This window comes from Herpailurus yagouaroundi, unplaced genomic scaffold, assembly GCF_014898765.1.
Source record: "Herpailurus yagouaroundi ecotype Mexico unplaced genomic scaffold, PumYag 77, whole genome shotgun sequence".
NCBI lineage: Eukaryota > Metazoa > Chordata > Mammalia > Carnivora > Felidae > Herpailurus > Herpailurus yagouaroundi.
Genome location: NW_024412388.1, coordinates 100987507 through 101007311, shown reverse-complemented (window position 1 = coordinate 101007311; position 19805 = coordinate 100987507). Strand labels below are relative to the sequence as shown.

Sequence of the window (19805 nt, the reverse complement as noted above, 5' to 3'; positions counted from 1 at the left end):
CAGTTATAGGCTCCCTTACCCCAAACTCTAAACAACATATCAAATAAGAACCTGATGAACACCTTGGTCCTATATCACTTCTTCAGAATAAGCCAAGATGCTCAGTGAATCTAGCCTGCGGGCAGTTCATAGCAGAGTGAGAGCCTTTCCTTTCCCTTCACCTTCTATATTTGCAGTTACCAGATGTTACTTCCAAGTATTCACGTGTCATTCTAGGGACAGCGATTTAGGTTTTGACAGATAAAATTCCAGGACCTTATGATACTTGACAGGATTTTGACGAGCCGGTTCAGGTAGCCATATGTTACTTAAGTGGAGCATCCAGGCCTCACACCTAGGGTAGGTGAGACTAGAAGTAGGACAGGGTTACAGCACACAGAGAGCAGTTTCTATTGAGAGGCAGTGGTGCCCCAGGAGAAGCCGTGTCACAGCTGCAGAATGAGAGGCTATGAGAAAAATGATAACTGTCTCCAGTTCCCCCTCCCTTCCTTTTTATCCATTTTCCCCGCCATGGCCCAATCAATCCTCCTGTAGGCCCTGAGTACACTTTGTGTTTCCATCCTTCTTTCCATTAACTGCCCCGCCTCTGAATTGCCCAAGAAAAAATGCATCCTGGCACCTAGCTACACATGAGAAAGTAATCTGTGGACTACCTTTTTGATTAGCTTAATGTATTGCCCTCCCATGGAGGCAAACCCTTACTTTACTGAAATAAAGCTATGAGTGAAAATATCAAACAAGAATATCCAACTACTGAGAGATACTCGGGATATCGAAGTGTAGACCAGTGATCCTCAGCAAGGAAGACTGGGGCCGGGGTGCAGGTGCTTTTTAACAGTACAGACATCACCCCCATTGCTGCAGTTAAGAATCACCATGTAACTTGAGACACATTTGAAGAGAACACGTTTCTTTTATAAACATGCAACCATTGTGAAAGTTTGAGGTCAACCAATGCAAATAGCTACCTTTAGAGAAGGAAATGCAGTGCCCCCTGTGGGTCGAATGTCATACTAGGTATTTGTCTCATTCAAGCCTTATCCTGTAAGGTGGGTCTCACCTTGACCCATCACCATCACCATCACCATTTTACAGAGGAGAAAACAGGTGCTGAGAGGTTAAGTAACTTATTTAGGATCACACAGCCAACAGGTTGAACCAGAATTCAAACTCAAACCCATCATCACGACCCATACTATTTCTAAAAGAGTAGGATCATGTGTAAAAGTGCTACAAGAGGTTTAAAATATTACATAAATACTGGCCATCACATTATTACATGTGTTAACACATGAGGATTCACCGGGAGCTTTCGGCTTCGCTGCTCACGTGGATTTTCAGCTGTCGGTGAGGACAGCTCTTCTCCCTGGAGGAGACCGCAATGCTTCCTCAGTTACACTCGGGCCATTTTCCATCACAGCACTCCCCTGGTTCGCAAAGGGGCTGGCAGTGGAACCTGCAAGCCTCTCCTAACTGGCTCTAATGACACCACCTTGTCGTGTCCCCGAGCATCCTTTGGGGACCACCTCTAAGCCTTCAGAAGATGGGTGTCATCTGCTGAGGTGATGCCTTTTCCGGTTGGTCCAACCTGGCGTCCGAGACCAGCTTATGCGTTCATTCTTGTTCAGCCTCAAGGACACCTGGAAAGAAGAGATTTAATTATTATAAATTCTTCCTTGAATCCACTAATGTTGAGCACTGGTCCTACCTCCTCTGCCATGGCCGACATGCCGCTTTTCTGCAATCAAATCTATCACTTTTTCCAGTTTTGTTTCTTCTTTTAGGACTTCTGTTTACGGATGTTTAGACATAACTTCTGCACCCTGAGATTATATTAAAATATTTATCTTTACATTTTAATACTTCCATGTTTCTTCTTTAATATTTAAATCTTTACTCCATCTTAACTTAATTTGGGGTATAATCTGTGAGGTAAGAGAGTTAACTATTGTTTTTTCAAATTATTCTCCAATACTATTTATTAATTAATCCTTACCCCACTGACGTTTTACGACATTACACTGCATGTTCTTATATATTCTTGTGTCGGTTTCTGTACTTTTGACAAACTTTGAGACCTACAATTTTAGCCAGTCTATATAGGAAAGGAAAAATAATAGGTATATGCAAACACATTTTTCCCAGCTATTCCCTGGATCTGGGTAGGAAAGAGACCAAAATAGCGGGGGAAATTAAAAACAAATAGTGAATAATCAGAAGGGACTTACCAGCTCAATAAATAAAAGCTTGTAAGAATTTGCCCCGGTGTAAACGAAGTGTTACCGTTCTCCTTTAATGTAATGAAAAAGGAGTAAGCATAATCAAGATAGAGACATGCCTGTCAGAAAAATGCTTGGCTCCGTTTAATTCCTCTCCCCACCTCACCTATTCGTGAGCCAGCATATTTTATTTACTTACCCACCTTCAGGGTCAGGCCTGAGCATACTCTGAACAGAGTTCCTGCTGTGGGCAAAAATTATACTGGGAGTCCCTGTCTCAATAGGACCTGCCCCATTTGGTAACTGCAACTATTAAAGAGATAATTCATGGAAAGCAGTTACTACATGGCCTGGCTGTATCCATTTGCTAGAACTGCCATAACAAAACACCGTAGATTGGGCGGTTTAAACAACAGAAATTAAGTTTCTCACAGTTCTGAGGGCTGGAAATCCAAAATCAAAGTGTCATCAAGGTGCGTTTCTCCTGAGGCCTCTTTTCTTGGCTTGCAGATGGCACCTTCTCACTGTGTCCTTACACTGCCTTTTCTCAGTACACCTGCCTTCCTGGGGTCTCTTCCTCTTCTTTATAAGGACCTGTCATATTGGATTAGGGCCCACCCACGTGACTTCATTTAATCTTAATTACTTCTTTAAAGGCCCTATCTCCAAGTACAGTCACAATCTGAAGCATACTGGGGGTTAGAACTTCAAAATACGAAGTTCAACATATGAATTTTGGGGGGATACGATTCACACAGTAACACGGGCATATATGAAGGAACAAATAAAAATTAGCGATTATGAAGTACACGTGTTGGGCAAGGCAAACGAATACTGACGCAACCACAAGAGGAAACATATGAACAACTTTGCTCTTTCCTCCTTTTTGACAAAGAATAGATGTCTAATGTTCGAACAGCTGGGACACAACAGAAAGCCTTGTCCAAATAGCTACTGATTCAAACCAGGTCAGAGGATACTTGAAGACTAGAGCACAACAGCTCAGCGGGTGGACACTGCTAAGGGAAGTGAATTGGCTAATGGCCTCCCCAAACCATAGGTTACTATTTTAAATGTTACAAAAGACCACGGAGCATGAGAAGATGAAAAATAAAACCAGTGTGGGTCCAATCTTCAAAGGAGGAGAACTGAGTGATAGGGGCAGTTTGGCTGCATGTGACTAAACTAAATTGCTGAGTACTAAGCCAGCTCTGGGCTAGAGGTAGATCACAGTCTTTTCTGTCCTGGGGCTCTCGGGAGAGAAAAGAGCTTTTTCCTTTTTTCTTTCTTTCTCACTAAAATCCTCTTGCAGTCCTTGAAGATGGAAAACGTCTGTGTGTTGGGCAAAGTCATGCAAAAGGGGCACAAATACGCTTACCCCTAGTGCTACATAATGTGAATGTAAAAGAGGGCTTACTTGGGGAAAAAACTTCCAGGCAGATCTGAAGGAGCCGGGCAAGCCTCTGTGCTCTTGGTAGAGTTGTAAGCTTAGGCAGGGCATAGCTTCACTAGACTTATCAGGACCAAGCATTTAAGTAGAGAGTAGTCACCCACCTCCCATTACAGTGAAAAGTGACCCTCCCCCCAACATCGCTCTATGTATTTGTAGAAGAAGAAGAGTAGGTAACTATGACGCTATGGAAGCCCCCAACTGAGAAAATGGCCTTGTTAAAAAGGGAATCACCCAAAGCTCAGGACCTAGTATTAGGTCATTCTCTCTCCAAGGGCTTTCAAGGCCCTCCAGATGGGCTCTGCTCAGTCAAGGAAAAGAATATGTACCTGCCATCGTAGGGAGGGCAATCCTCGCTACCTACAAATATCGCTGGACTACTGCAGGTCAGTTGAAATGGCAGCACGTAGTGTAACTGATTTTCTTTAACAGCTCTTGCATAGGTGTGGCCACACACGAAGGGTGAGCTGGGACTCTGCAGGACTCTTTTTTTGCATTAGGCCCAAATTATGATTTAAAAACCAACAAACAAAAAAGCGCCTGGGTGGCTCAGTAGGTTGAGCGTCCGACTTCGGTTCAGGTCATGATCTCACAGCTCGTGAGTTTGAGCCCTGTGTCGGGCTCTGTGCTGATGGCTCGAGCCTGGAGCCTGCTTTGGATTCTGGGTCTCCCTCTGTCTCTGCCCCTAACCCACTCGCATTCTATCTCTGTCTCTCTCAAAAATAAATAAACATTAAAACAAACAAAACAAGAAAACCGTCTGGAGTCACATTGTGAGAAAAGGCCATGAACAAGGGATGTGCAGATTCCTTTTTGTCATTTGAAGACCAGCAACAGTCTCTCATCCCTGGAATACAGACAGCCCTCTGAGTTCACTAAGTGATGAAATCTCTTCCTTTGATTTTCCACTCTGCTTCCTGTGCTCAGTTGCTCCCTGGACCCTGGACGAATGGTGGTCCAAATGCTATCATTAACACTATGAAGACAGTAAAAATGTCTGAAGCATATATTGTGGAGCAGACACAATTTACATCAAAGGAAGAGTGTCGCTTTAACCAAAAGATTGCATACATTTTTGGTAGTTACCAAAAAAAACCCAAACAAACAAACAAACAAACATCTGATGATTCTCAAATTTTTATCTCCAGCTTTCATCTCTCCCAACCCAGACACGTTCCCAACTACTGCCCAGGCGCCCCCATCTGAAGCTACCTCATTCGAAGCATATCCAAAACAAACTCAGTTTTGTGAGTTATACTATCTACCGAAGTCATCCAAGTTAGAGCTTTCAGTCATCGTTGACCCCTAGGTCCTAATTAATTGATCATCAATTTGTATCAATTATACTGCTCAAGGGCCTCTGTTTTCATACTATTACAGTTTTGATCCTTACTGTTCCTGCCTTAGTTCAGTATCTTCTCTCAAGTAAACAACTGCTCAGCCTCTGAACTAATCTTCCTGCCTCCAGTTTCATTTTCATTTCTGAGTTTTGATCAGAGAACCACCCTTGTGAAACATGGTGGGTGGGAATATAAGCCTGACCTCTCCTGAACAAAGTACTTTGCTTCAGGAGGGACAAAGCAAGAATCCATTAGGTCCAATTCACAACAGAAAAGTGACAGAGCTGAGGAATACAGGGACAAATCTTTCCTGGTCAATGTGACTTGATGCTATGGTTTGACCCAATAATTTTGGCAGAGTTCTATGCATTCTCTTGAGAGGAGATGTTCTTGATGAGAGATGGGAAGACAGAGGGAAAATGGCTACTCAACTAGTGGGTTAAATTCGCCAAGACTCTATTAGGACTCAGGATAGGTGACCCTTACCCGTTGGGATGAGCACTGGGTGTTGTACGGATACCAATTTGACAATAAATTATATTTAATTAAAAAAAAATAGACGACCCTTAGCTTTCCTTAATTAATATGCAAAAGAACTCAGATATGTACACACTCTAAAAATCATAAAACAAATTTTAATTTATAGAGAAAAAAATCACTCCTAAATCTACCACCTGGTAATGACTACCATGTCTGTGCATACTCTTCTAGTCTTTTCCCAATATGCATACATATTTTAGATAGCTTCAATCATAGCCTTTGTCTTCGGTAAATATATAGAATTATATATCTAAAGATGCGCTAAATTAGAAAAACAATTGACCTGGGGCACCTGGCTGGGTCAGTCAGAAGAGTGTTACAACTCTTGATCTCAGGATTATGAGTTTGAACCCCACGTTGGGTGTAGAGATTACTGAAAATAAATAAACTTTAAAAAAGAAAAACAATCAACTCTACCTAATCTCATGCATTTCACTGGAGGACTTTTCAATCTGGAGTAAGGACATCATTCATTAGAGAGTAGTTCCTAATGGTGAAGGGTGAAGTTGGAGCCTGGTTGTACCTACACAATTTTGTACAAAAGGAAGGGTGAAGAGTTTGGTAAGGTGCTACCCATTTAAAATCAATGGACTCCAGATATGGGGAACATGCCTAAAGTCTAGAAAATAAAAAAGAGAATCTCTTACCTTCATAACACATTCTTATTAGCAGCATCCTTAAAATAGAGTTAATAGTACCAGGTTCAGGGGCGCTTGGGTGGCTCAGTCGGTTAAGCGTCCGACTTCAGCTCAAGTCATGATCTCGCAGTTTGTGAGTTCAAGCCCCACGTCGGCCTCTGTGCTGACAGCTCAGAGCCTGAAGCCTGCTTCAGATTCTGTGTCTCCCTCTCTCTCTTCCCCTCCCCCACTCACACTCTGTCTCTCTCTCCTTCAAAAATAAATAAACATTAAAAAAAATTTTTTTTAATAGTACCTAGTTTACAGGGCTTTTGTGAGGAATAAATGATGTGAAATTGAGTTGTAAACTATTAAAAAATGGTACAAATGTAAGGAAAAACTATTAGTGTCACTCCTAATCTGTATCTCTCACTAAACTCCAAACTCCGAAAAGACAACACCCTTGCTTTTTATCTCCCCACCGAATCCCCCAGAATGCTATAATCTAGAACCAGAAACAGAGCTCTGTTGGAGCTGAGAGAAACAATTTTTTCCGGAATTGTCAGGGACATCTCGCCAAGAGTTTTACAGGGGTAATAATAGGGACCCGGAGCTATTTTTAATATTTATAAAAGTCTAACCTGATATTATACTATTATCAGCAGTACAGCTTTATAAGCTAAATAAAACATCAATGCCTTCTTTAATTTTTCTTGTTTTCCCTTTTGTATGCAATTATACAAAACAAATGTGTATCTCATAGAAAAATTAATTGTTGCTTTATTTAATAAATACTGTGTGAGGCCCTGGGGTAACTGCCAAGGAAAAAAAGATGAATAAAAGAAGTCATAATCCTTGCCTTCATGGAACTCAGTCCAGGGAAGACAGACAAGTTTAATGTGCGAGTTGGCATTATACGACAAGGGCAATCACAATAAAGGGAATATATGGAGGACTGTTAACCTAGACTTAAGTGGGGCTGGGTGGTCACGAAAGGCTTCCTGGAGGAAGTCAAACCTTAAAAGACTTCTGGGAGTTATCCAGGCAAAGGCTGTGGGTAAAGGAAGAAAAAGAGGCCAAATAATATGTCCAGGAAGAAAGGAATATATGCAAAAGACAAAAGAAGACAGAAAACACTTTACTAAGAAACTTAGTTCAACAGGGTCCCCATGTAGAATCAGGGTACCGAAGTGGGTAAAGATAGGATTTGCAGAAGGATGACATTTTACCCCACCTTTTATTTTGAAAATTTTCACACCCAGAAAACACTTGAAAAACTAGTGCAATGAATAGCCACATACTACCCCCCCCAGCTACTCCAGGGAGTGGTGGAGGGGGTCAGCGGGGAGAGGGAGAGAGAGAATGAACGCATGAATCAACCAATCTGGCAGGGGCGCCTAGCTGACTCAGTTGGTCGAGTGTCCAACTCTTGATTTCAGCTTAGATCATGATCCCAGGGTTGTGAGATCGAGCCCCACATCGGGCTCTGTGCTGAGTGTGGAGCCTGCTTAGGATTCTCTCCCTCTCCCTCTGCCCCTCTCCCCTGCTTGTGTGCTCTCTCTCTCTCTAAAAATTAAAAAATTAATAATCTGGCAAAATGTTAATAACTGTTGATCAGTTGGGATTTCTAGCACTCTTCAGATGCTCCTTTTCCTCCAATCTGTAAATAGAAATCTTTCTAGATCTTTCCTCCAGTTTTTCCTCCCCTCCCTACTTGAGAAACTTTTAAGATTAACTGGTCATAAAAACATTCTGCTGTAATGTGCAGGCAATGGGAATATTTAGCCCAGATAAACCAGTGTCTCTCAACACATCTTTCATAACTAAGCCCCTAAGGAAAATTTTCAGACTTTTTTTTTTTCTAATTGCCTCCTCAGGAAATTTTAATACACAGATGAGCTGTAATTTGGCTTTGTAATGTGCGTATATGTGTATTATATATACATATACATTATATATATTATGTATATATAATACATATGTTTTATACTTTAAAAAAGATTTTTTTATACCCCGAGAACCAATTTTTGCCTTCTTGTGGGCAATATCACTCCCAATGAGAATGCATGGATGAACAGATCTAACACAAAGAGGAATAAATCAGATTACGATAGAATGAATTCCTATTCCAATTAGTTTCTAGAAACAATATTAATGTATTAGCTACTTCTCTAAATGTAAAGTAAGATAAATTCAAAGATTTTTTAACCAAAAAAAGTTCATTCCTAAGTCTTTGGGTCACATCTTCCATGAAAAACTTTTTATTATAAGCCACTTGGCCACCATAATTAACACCATAATTAAAATGCTCCAGAGAACCCAACAGAGTGAAAAAGGACCTAATTCATCAGTTGTCACCTGTTCCTGACAAAATGAATTAAATAACATAAGTCTCTTTTGGGAAAGGTAGGGGGAGAACCATAGTAATCCCAAGTAGTTTGGGGGCAACGTAGAGGGACCGACCCAAAGTATAGAAGTCCTAGAGATGGAGAATGCTCTTTGTAGGGGCAGCAAAATTTAGGCAGGCGTTGGAATGAGAAGATTTTATTGAAGACAAACTATCAATGACACTGTCTTACCAAGGTCTAGAGCAGTGCTGTTCAGCACACATTTAATGTAAGCAGTCTACCCAATTTTATTCTGGAAGCCACATTACGGAAGTAAAAAGGAACAAGTGAAAATAAGCTTAATAATAGATCTTATGTACTAGAGTTCTATGAAAAGATTACCACTTTCATATATTGCAACAGTGGCCAGTGCAAAAGAAATAATAATAATAAGCTATCAAGTCATGAAAAGATGCGAAGGAATCTGAAATGTCTGTTACTAGGTGAAAGAAGCCACTCTGAAAAGGCTACATACTGTATGACTCCAGCGATACGTCATCGGGCAAAAGACAAGCCACAGACAGTAAAAGGATGAGGGCTTTGCCAGGAGTGTGAGGAGAGGAAGAGGTGAATACGCGAAGCACTGGGGATTTTTAGGGCAGTGAGATTACTCTGTGTGATACTGTAATGGTGGATACACGACATCATACATTTGTCAAAACCTACTGAGTGCACAACACCAAGAGTGAGCCTTAATGAAAACTGTGCACTTTGGTGATAATGATGTATCAATATTGGTTCAATTACAACAAAGGTAATTCCTTAGCACAGGATGCTGATGGTAGGGAGGCTGTACGTGAGAGGAGAGGGGATCTATAAGAACTCTCTGTGCCTTCTGCTCAATTTTGCTGGGAACCTAAAACTACTCCAAAAAATAAAGTGCCTATTTTAAAATACACGTATATTTATAATATAGGCCATTTCAACATGCAATCCATATAAAACGTTACATTTGAGATATTTGACATTCCTTTTTTCATTGTAAATCTTTTCAAACAGGCATGTTTGTACACTTAGACCATTTCTAATTTGTATTAAGCACATGTCAAGTGCTCAAAAGCCACATGTGGGACAGCGCAAGTCTAGACAGTGGCGGCACCAAGCCACGCTGGATACGTACATGAGGAAAATGTTTTTGCTGTGCAACCAAGCTTCTGAGTCTTCTTTCCACCCAGGTCACTGCCTCTCAGCTCTTGTCATATAGATATTTAGGAACAGCCTCCCCAAGGACCCCCTCCCCAGTCCAACCCCCCCAGAGAGTATCACTCCAAAGATTTTCCTGATGGGAGTCTGTCTAAAAGAGAGGTGTGAACACTGAAGAATATAAAGGATATATCACACCAGAGTTTCCTGAAAACACCATGAACTCCTCATTAATAAAAGGAAAAAAAGCTTTCAGGTCCTGCACACTGTGCAAAAAAAGTGAAGAATTTATTAAAATGCAGTGCAGATTGGAATGCTACCTAGAAAATAGGTACTTAAGAAAAAAATAGTTGCTGTCAATATAGAAATAAATAACTGGGCTTTGCCTCAGTTGGTGGAGATTATATAGATTTCTGGGCAACCAGGAACATTATTTATATATATTTCCTAGCAACATTCCTGGAACTAATGTATAGGCTTCTCTCTAAGCCATGATATATTATAATCTACTCATGTTCTAAATGCTATTACCAAGATGTGGGTGCACCTCAGCTCAGAAAAGTTAGCAGTCATTTGAATTAGAAAAGGCACCACATTAAATCATAATCTGCGCTTTTATATTCATCATTTTCAGGTTCTATCACTCAGAGAAGCGAGAAGGAAAAAAGGGCATTTATTTGCTTACCATTTTGAACAGCTCTTCCGAAGGAAGGGAAAAGAAAAAAACAGAAAGTGGCCTGACTATCACAAAAAAATATGCAGCCCCACAGAATCCTGAAAAGAAAACAGCATGATATAACACAGGCTGTACACATACAAGTTTTATTTATAGTCACAAAAACCATTTTTAAATGCCTAGCTCCCATCCGAGTCCTCTTTGAAATGAAGGAGAGGATTTAAATTAGTATTTTTTTTTTTAATTTTTGAGCACTCTTTTTTTATTTTTTTCAACGTTTTTATTTATTTATGGGACAGAGACAGAGCATGAACGGGGGAGGGGCAGAGAGAGAGGGAGACACAGAATCGGAAACAGGCTCCAGGCTCTGAGCCATCAGCCCAGAGCCTGACGCGGGGCTCGAACTCACGGACCGTGAGATCGTGACCTGGCTGAAGTCGGACGCTTAACCGACTGCACCACCCAGGCGCCCCATTAAATTAGTATTTAACCATATATGGTATTTTTCTTTTTTTTTATTTATTTTTTTTCATATGTGGTATTTTTCAAATTAAGAATTCTACATGAAAAGCCAAAATATTTTCCATATTTATAATTAAACCTCTCCAAATAAGTATATTAATATAATCTTAACATAATTTAATAAAATGACATGATATCTTGGACTTGATTTAAGATACCCCAACAAATAAAAATAATAATAAAAGTAACAGTGGTGGAAATATATGAAATAAAAATGAGAGAATGCTATGAACTGGTGACACCGAATGATAGATTCTTGGAGGTTTGTTATTCTCTCTCCACTATGTATAGCTCATATCTAAGGTTTTCCAAATAAAAAGGTTCAAAATTGTGGGTGGTAAGTTTTAAAATATATGGGTATCTTTAACAAAAGAAATTGTTAACTGGTTATTTCTGATTCAGGGCCTGGCACATGAGATTTACTATTTACTTACACCCTTTTAAACTGTTCACATGTTTTGATCAAACATTATTTTCTCACTAAAAAAAATCTACACACACACACACACACACACACACACACACACACACACACACTAGTGTTTTGGTAAGGGTAGAACACTTAACACTTCCTGAGGATACGGGTTCTGCATTTAGCTCTGTACCTGATTAGTTGTGGGTCCTTAATCAAGTTACTTCTGAGTCTTATTAAATAAGGAGAACATTTAAATGAAAAAATACATTTGAAAATACCCAACACAGTGTCTGGCACAATATAGGTATTCACACAGTGTTGATTTAAATGACATTTAATACTTGGGGACAACTAGATTTACTATGGAGACAGGCCCACTCATAACATGTGGGGGGCCAGGAGCAAAAGGAGAAAAAGAGGCATTAGCCCATATTGTTTTTCTCTTTCCACCCCATGGAGGACATCCCAACAAACTCCATCAAGCTCCACCACCCCCAGCAGCTGCCCTTTGACCACTCCTGAGGCCAAGGTGAAGGGGGTAGAGTGGGATAATGTATTCTTAGTATTCCCTGTCCCCTGGGTAGGGATGTGACTGCAGAGGAGCCTGAGTAGTTCCTTTCAAAGCAAAGAGCTCAGGGTAGGGGACCCAGGTGCCTGAACTAAAAGCTGTACCGATCTGGGGCACCTGGGTGGCTCCGTTGGTTAAGTGTCTGACTCTTAATTTTGGCTCAGGTTATGATCTCATGGTTTGTGAGATCAAGCCCGCATCAGGCTCTGCACTGACAATGTGGAGCCAGCTTGGGATTCTCTCCCAGCTGCTCTCTGCCACTCTCCTGCTCATACTCTCTGAATGAATGAATGAATGAATGAATGAATGAATGAAGCTGTACTGAATAGAGACGAGCTGTTATACTGAACAACTCAACAGAGTAAGAGTCAGAAGACATGGATTCATGTCCCAGTTCTCCAGTAATTTCATGTGACCTCAGGCCATGTCTTTACCTAGCTGTGCCTCAATTTTCTCATATATCCATCTAATAAATATTTATTGGGCTCCAGTCACGGGCTAGACATGCATCTAGATACTGTGAATACACAGAGAACACCACAGACAATAGCCTTTATCTTCAGAGACTTACCATTCTGATAGGGAACAAGCCATGAAGATATCTGGGGCAAATGTAGTCCAGACAAAGGGTCTCTTCTACATCAAAAGTTTCGTGATTAATCTGGCAAGTTGACATGTTCATTAAATACAAATAACAAAAGAATCCTAAGGGAAAAAAATAGCATATGTTAAATTATAATGCAATATTATAAAGAGTGCAAAACATGCCTTTTATTTTTTCTTCTTTTTCATTAATTTTTTTGAGTGTAGTTGACATGCAATGTTACCTTTCAGGTATACGACACAGTCATTCGGCAAGTCTAACCATGATGCTATCCTCACCACAAGTGTCGCTACCATCTGCCGCCATACAATGCTATTACAGTATCATTGAATATATTCCTTATGCTGTGCCGTTGATTCCTGTGACCCATTCATTCCGAGACTGGAAGCCTGTATCTCCCACCGCCCTTTATTCATTTTGCCCTTCCCCCCTTCCCTCCCTTCTGGCACCCACCAGTTTGTTCTCTGTGCATACAGGTGTGATTTTTTTTGTCTGTTTACTCACCTAAAACATGCCTTTTAGTATCTGTTCTCTAAGAACATTCACAACTACTGCTCTAATTTTTTTTTTAATTTTTTTTTCAACGTTTATTTATTTTTGGGACAGAGAGAGACAGAGCATGAACGGGGGAGGGGCAGAGAGAGAGGGAGACACAGAATCGGAAACAGGCTCCAGGCTCTGAGCCATCAGCCCAGAGCCCGACGCAGGGCTCGAACTCCCGGACCGCGAGATCGTGACCTGGCTGAAGTCGGACGCTTAACCAACTGCGCCACCCAGGCGCCCCACTACTACTCTAATTTTAATCACAAGAATTATCACCATCCGCAGTACAAAATCCAATCTCAAAATGTGCCATTTTCTTTGTATTATTACCCAATTTATTTATGTATATTTTATGTGGAAGATAAACTTATATAAAAGATAATCTAATCACAAAGTGTTTATCCACATTAATTTTTTAGTAAATATGTTAATCTATCAGGGGCTTCATAAAACATTTATTTCAAAAAAGGTTAATAATGAGCTTTATTATTTCATAAACACAGAAAAAAGGAATTCACAGAAAATGAATAAAATGAATAAAGTGTGTAATCAAGTACAATCTAAGAATAGCTTATATTTATGCCAAACCAATTAAGATTGGGTGCAGCTTCCTGACTATATCCACTATGGGGTGTTTGGGGTCAGGGCAGAGCATTTGGTCAGGCAGCTAGGAGTCAAGTGAGATGTTAAAGAAGACTGTGGAGAATTTTTTCTGAAATGGTGAGTAATAAGTAACAACGGATCTTATGAGTCGTTTAGTTCCAGTCTGACCTGAAAGTAGTTACACAAGGAGAGCTCCAAAGCTCAGATCATTCTAGGCCTTTCATCCCATACCTTCTCAAGAGTGAAGAGCTGCCCAGTTAACGTAAAATCTCAGTTATAAGGAACTATTTATACTTATTAGATCTCACAATTAGAAACATCTTGGGGCACCTTGGTGGCTCAGTCTGTTGAGTGTCCAACTTTTGGCTCAGGCCATAATCTCACAGTTCGTGAGTTCAAGCCCCGCACCTGGCTCTGTGCCAAATTATCTGTCTCCCTCTCTCTCTGGACCACTTCCCTTTGTGTGCGCCGGCACTCTTTCTCAAAGATAAACATTAAAAAAAAAAAAAAAGAAACATCTCAAGCACGGCGAATTTCTAGATAAACTGCAAAGCAGCCATAATGCAATGGGACCAAGTTTTCTCTTACCCATCTCAGTTCAAAATAAGCAAAATAGAAGTGTGCGCTGTCTAAGCTTTGGAAGTAGGAGAGCATTTTATTGCAGCTACTTCCACTAGATGGCACTAAAGACTCTTTTAGGAATCAGGCTCTGTTAGGAAAGCAAAAAAAAATCAGGATGAGGCAGTAGGAGAAATGAGGTTGACTAGGCCTAGGTTGCAGAGGGAAAAGGTAGAGTTAAGGGAAGCCCCTCCTAGAAGATAGATTCCATGAAAGCAGGGATTTTTGCTCTACACAATGATGTATCTTGGCACACAGTCAAAAGTCCCTGCCCTTATTACCGTTCTAGTGGGGAGCAAGCCACAAAGACATTTGGGGAAAACATACTCCGGGTGCTCAAAGAATATCTGATGAAGAAATGAAGGTCCTGAATAGCCACTGAAGATCATGACCAAAGTAGGGTTTCAGAAAGATTTTTGACAGGGTCATAGAGAATGGACTGGAAACAGGGACAGTAATTAGTAATCCAAAGAAAGCCTGGTAAGGACTTGAACTAAAAAGCAGGAATAATAGGCATAGAAGGGAGGGAGTAAATTCAGAGATATGATGTGGGCAATAATAACAGTAAAAAAAAAAAAAAAAAAAAAAAAGAGCCCCCATATAAAACATGGGCTAGTGCTCTATAAACGCCACCTCCAAATCTCACAACCATCAGGGAGGATGAAGATTTTTTTTTTTTTTTTTTTTTTTTTTTTTTAAATAGGGCTGAGGACCCTGGGGAATACCAGTGTTTTAAGAGCCCGGTGGAAGAAATAGTGCACTGCAGGGAGAAAGAGAAGGATTGGTTAGAGAGGCAGGAAATGGAAGGAACATCGAGAACAGTGTTATAGCAACCAAGGGAGGAGAAAGAGAAAGTTTCAAGAAATGAGGCAGCGTTGAAAGCAGGGGCACCTGGCTCAGTTGGTACAGCATGTCGCTCTCCAAGTCTTGAGCTCCAGCCCCACGATGGGTGTCTCCTTCTCTCTCTCCGAGAGGGAGCTTACTTTAAAAACAAACAGGGGCGCCTGGGTGGCGCAGTCGGTTAAGCGTCCGACTTCAGCCAGGTCACGATCTCGCGGTCCGTGGGTTCGAGCCCCGCGTCGGGCTCTGGGCTGATGGCTCAGGGCCTGGAGCCTGTTTCCGATTCTGTGTCTCCCTCTCTCTCTGCCCCTCCCCCGTTCATGCTCTGTCTCTCTCTGTCCCACAAATAAATAAAAATGTTAAAAACAAACAAAAACGATAGCAAATTCTGCTCGATCATAACTGAAAAGTATTCACTGGATTGAACAAGTTGGAAGTTACCAGGGACTCTGGCCAAAGCAATTTTCAGAGAAATGGTGACAGCAAAAGCCAGAGCCTAGTGTTTAGGAGTAAAATGCAAGAATTAGAGAAGCAAGTGTAGACTCTTCTTTTTAAGAGGCCACGGGAAATCAGGAGCTAGAGAGGGGCATAGGGTAGCAGATTTACGCATGAGTAGGAGTTGAAAGAAAAGTCCACCAGAAAGGAACGGACGAAGACAGAGGAGAGAGAACAGGCAGGTGAGGCTGGGCCTCAGAGCACAGATCCTGGGAGAAACGATTCTCTTTCCCTTGAAGGATGGAAAAAGGATGGGGGGTGAGAAAGAAGTTTAATGGTGAAAGGTAAGTCCGGCATAGCTCTCTGGTTCACCTTCTGTGTATATTCACTCAGTCTCTGCTGGTGCTAATCGATCACAATGTCCAAGCAAGCCCTGATTTCTTGATGAGTCACCCTGCTTTTCCACCCTTCCTGCCTTTGGTACTTTCCCTGTCCTGGGCTACGAGAGTGGGCTGACATTTAGACACCCCGATGGACCTGATCACTTTCATCAGTCCTATTCCTCTGACCCTGTGACTTCTGCCCTTCCCTGTAACTATTTGCTGCCTGGGGTCCTCAGAAAAGAGGGAAGTAGTCTGTTAGCATGGAATAAAACACTGAGCTGATTCCGGGAAAGGAGAATCCTTAACTAATCCTCGCCTGTGATCTCACGCCATTATCACCTACGGTCTGCACCAGCCACAAAACTCTTGGTTGCCTGTAGTCCTGTTTATCCTCCTTAATTGGACATCATCATCATGTCCTGCCTCGCCAATAACAAGTCCTTATTACATGTCTACTGATTAGGCACTAGGTTGGTTCCCAAGGGTTCTCATCTTAATAGAGACACAGTGTATTTGTGCGTGTGTGTGGTGCATACATATATACATGGCACCCACACACACATACATAATAAAAACACTTAATACTACCATGTGACACAGACTGAAAAGAGAAAAGTAGAGGAAAAGAGCCACTGGAGCTCAAATTTGGGGCTCTGAAGCAACAGGGAATTTCGAGGCAGTTGTGTAAAGCAGGCCTGACCTCAAAGGACGGGGAGGTTTAAATAGTAAAGGTGGAAGAATTCTGCAGACAAAACTGGCAAAGGCCAAGAAGTGTGTTTGACCATGTTTAGGGGGGTAACTAAAAGGCCAGGTTTATCGACGTATTAGGGAATCCAGATTTTATCCTATGGCGATAGGGAGCTAGTGCAACTTTCAGAATGAAGACTGACTTGTACCATGTTTTCACATGTTTTTAGAATTAATTTGGGAAAAATCATAGGATTGGTTGAAAAAAAATGGAGGGCAGGGCTAATTCAGAGACTACCGTAATATCTGAGGTGAGGGTGTAATACTACAGGTAAGGGTCCTGTATTCATCCTAAAATTCTATGCAGTATGATGTTGGCAGTGGGCATGGAAAGAAAGTGGTACCTGCCTGGACATGGAAAAAGAGAAAGGAAGCCAGGAACACTATAAGCTTTCAAGCTGGAGAGAAGGGGGAATAATGATATCCTTGAGAGAATAAAATAGGAAAGTTCAGAGAGCACAGTTTAGTGAGCAAAAAAGTTCAATGAAGTTTAAGGTATGTGGGGTTTAGGAAGATGGGGACACAATGAGTGCAGATTTAGAACAGCTGTGACCAAAGCTCAGGGGAGAAAGTGTGGATGTGGGAATCATCTACGTAACATGACCAATAGAGAAAAAAAGGTAGGGTATAAAGAGGACGAAGGGAAACCAGGGAAGGAGAGTGTGAGAAACAGACCAAGAGATTAGGCCAGAAGAGTAGAGGATTCAGAAAAAGAAAGCAAGTTTTAAGGATGAGGAAGTACATAACAATGGTAAGTACTAAAGAGGCTGTATATTGGGGATAGTATATTGACGAAAAGTGACTTGGTCACTTGTAATCTACAAGTGAAAAGTTTCTTTTCTTTTTTTTTTTTAATTTTTTTTCCCAACGTTTTTTTATTTATTTTTGGGACAGAGAGAGACAGAGCATGAACGGGGGGAGGGGTTAGAGAGAGAGGGAGACACAGAATCGGAAACAGGCTCCAGGCTCTGAGCCATCAGCCCAGAGCCTGACGCGGGGCTCGAACTCCCGGACCGCGAGATCGTGACCTGGCTGAAGTCGGACGCTCAACCGACTGCGCCACCCAGGCGCCCCTACAAGTGAAAAGTTTCAACAGAAGAGAGGAGTTGGGGCGCCTGGGTGGTTGTCGGTTAGGCTTCCGACTTCAGCTCAGGTCATGATCTCGCGGTTCATGGGTTTGAGCCCCACATCGGGCTCTGTGCTGACAGCTCAGAGCCTGGAGCCTGTTTCAGATTCTCTTTCTCCCTCTCTGTCTCTGCCCCTCCTCCGCTGGTGCTCTCTCTCAAAAATAAATAAACATTAAAAAAAATTTTTTTTTTAAAGGAGGAGTTTGTTTATTTGAGGGAGGAAAAAAATGGGTGGTGATGAACACAGAAAGCAGGACAATTCTTTTGAGAAATATAGTGGTGAGAAAAGTCAGCTAAATTGAAAGTCAGCTGAGTCGAGGGGGGATGTGCATCCCCCTTTAGGACTTGATCACAACTCTTGGCAGAAAGAACATGCTAGTAAAGGAGTGACTGAAAATGTAGGAGCAGCAAAGTTTTGAAGAGCCAGGAGAGGTTGGAGTAAAAGAGCAAAGGTCTTCAGGAAGAGAAGAAAGGCAGTCAGGATGGGTGTGAGAGGAGGTCGACAAAACATAGATTTTTAAGCAGAAAGTCAGTGAGTTTTCCAGATAGTCTTGCTTTTCTCACCCCATTCAAGTTACCTGCTGAGTACATAAGGTATTAGATGCTAGAAAGGAGAGTCTGAGTCAGAAGGAGGAGGAGAACCTGAAGATATCCAGGTAAGGACTATTTTTTAAGACCTTCGTGGTCATAATCATTTTTAGAAATCACAAATCATTTTTATGTAACAGTGGCATTGGACTCATTGCCATGCTGTATTTTGGAAACGGCCAAACATTTCCATTTTTAAAAACGTTTATAGTTTTCATACTCTAAAGTCAAGTGTTATTTTGTCTTGGGTTTCAGATTCCATATTTTTGTAAGCTTAGGCTCCACGCTAAGTGTGCCTCTAGCATGAACTCAATACAACAGCTGCCCATCGGGTCCAAATCAACTAGGGAAGGTCAGGAACAAAACCAGCAGTGAGAGAACCAGGCATACTGGACAAGCTTAAGGGACTGGAAATAGAACAGTGGAGGGGAAGGAGCTAGAGGGTTACCATTTCTGGAAATTGTGGAGATACAGGTCCCAGATCTCGGGTGTGGCAAAGCCCCCAGAGGGCCGAATAAGGAGACTCCTGGTGAGGATACTTGAAGAAGGAGACAAAGAAATTGCCAAGGCTGCCTGTCGCGTTCATCTTCCCAATTATTTTGTGAGCCTACAAAGGGTTCCCTCCCTCTTGGCCAGGAGCCACTCTCCCATTGTGACCAGTCACGGCCCCCCTTGGACTGACTGCTCAAAACAGCCGGACAAACTTGCTCCGTTTCTGGCGTACGAAACTGTAGGCTTCTGGGTGACAAATACCTAACCCCTCTGGCCTTCCGCGCCCCTGGCCCCGAAGGGTCACACAAAGACCCACCCCAGGGGAACCACGAAGCCAGCCTTCGGTTCAACGGTCTCCCAGACGGGTCCCCAGAACCTCGGGGCTCAACGAAGCTCTTGTAACCTGCAATGCTGGGCCTGGGGGATTCCTGGACTAAAATAAGCTGAGGAGGCCCAGGAGGGAACTCGTGGGCTCAGGCCGGCCGAGCAGAAACGTCCTTCATAGCGTCCGAAGCCTCTGGGACGAGGACCCCTCGTCCTACAGCTCCCAGCAAGCTGTGCGCTGAGCAACTGACAGCACCACCGCCAATGGAAGGGCCCGGTCTGGGTCCGTGGGCCCAATCCGAGGGCGCAAAGGAGGCCGTCCCCGTGGCAGACCAGCGGGGCTTTTTAAGTGGTCCTCTGGCCTCTCTGGTCGCCACAGCGATAGAGGGATCGTCCCCGTAAAAGGGTGACGCTGCTTATACTATGCCGCTCACTCCCAGCCTCGCTCTTTTCCTCCCCTCCGCCCTAGCCCTCCCTCCGCCGGACGCCGGCACTTAGCTAGATCCCTCCTCTACCCGTCGGAGTGGCCCGGCGAAGATGTGGAATTTCCAAATCTTATTGGATGCTGGTGGTGTCACTCTGGGGGGAGGCGGGACCCCCAGCGGTGAAGGCCGCCCCTCTCGG

At 42.4% G+C, this 19805-nt stretch overlaps 1 long non-coding RNA gene across 4 annotated transcripts; it reads right to left on the bottom strand.

Moving 5' to 3' along the window:
• Positions 1 to 1110: 1110 nt before the first annotated feature.
• LOC121027781 (uncharacterized) lies at positions 1111 to 19640 on the bottom strand. 4 transcript variants are annotated; one of them, XR_005788931.1, is made up of 5 exons: positions 18814 to 19640; positions 12449 to 12582; positions 10382 to 10470; positions 2229 to 2290; positions 1111 to 1640 (listed from the first exon to the last, which is right to left on the bottom strand). It is a non-coding gene; the product is annotated as an uncharacterized LOC121027781 (long non-coding RNA). The 4 variants fall into 4 exon arrangements; XR_005788929.1 differs by lacking the exon at positions 2229 to 2290 and having other exon boundaries at positions 18814 to 18903; positions 19119 to 19640; XR_005788930.1 differs by lacking the exon at positions 2229 to 2290 and having other exon boundaries at positions 18814 to 18903; positions 19261 to 19640.
• Between the last annotated feature and the right edge of the window lie 165 nt (positions 19641 to 19805).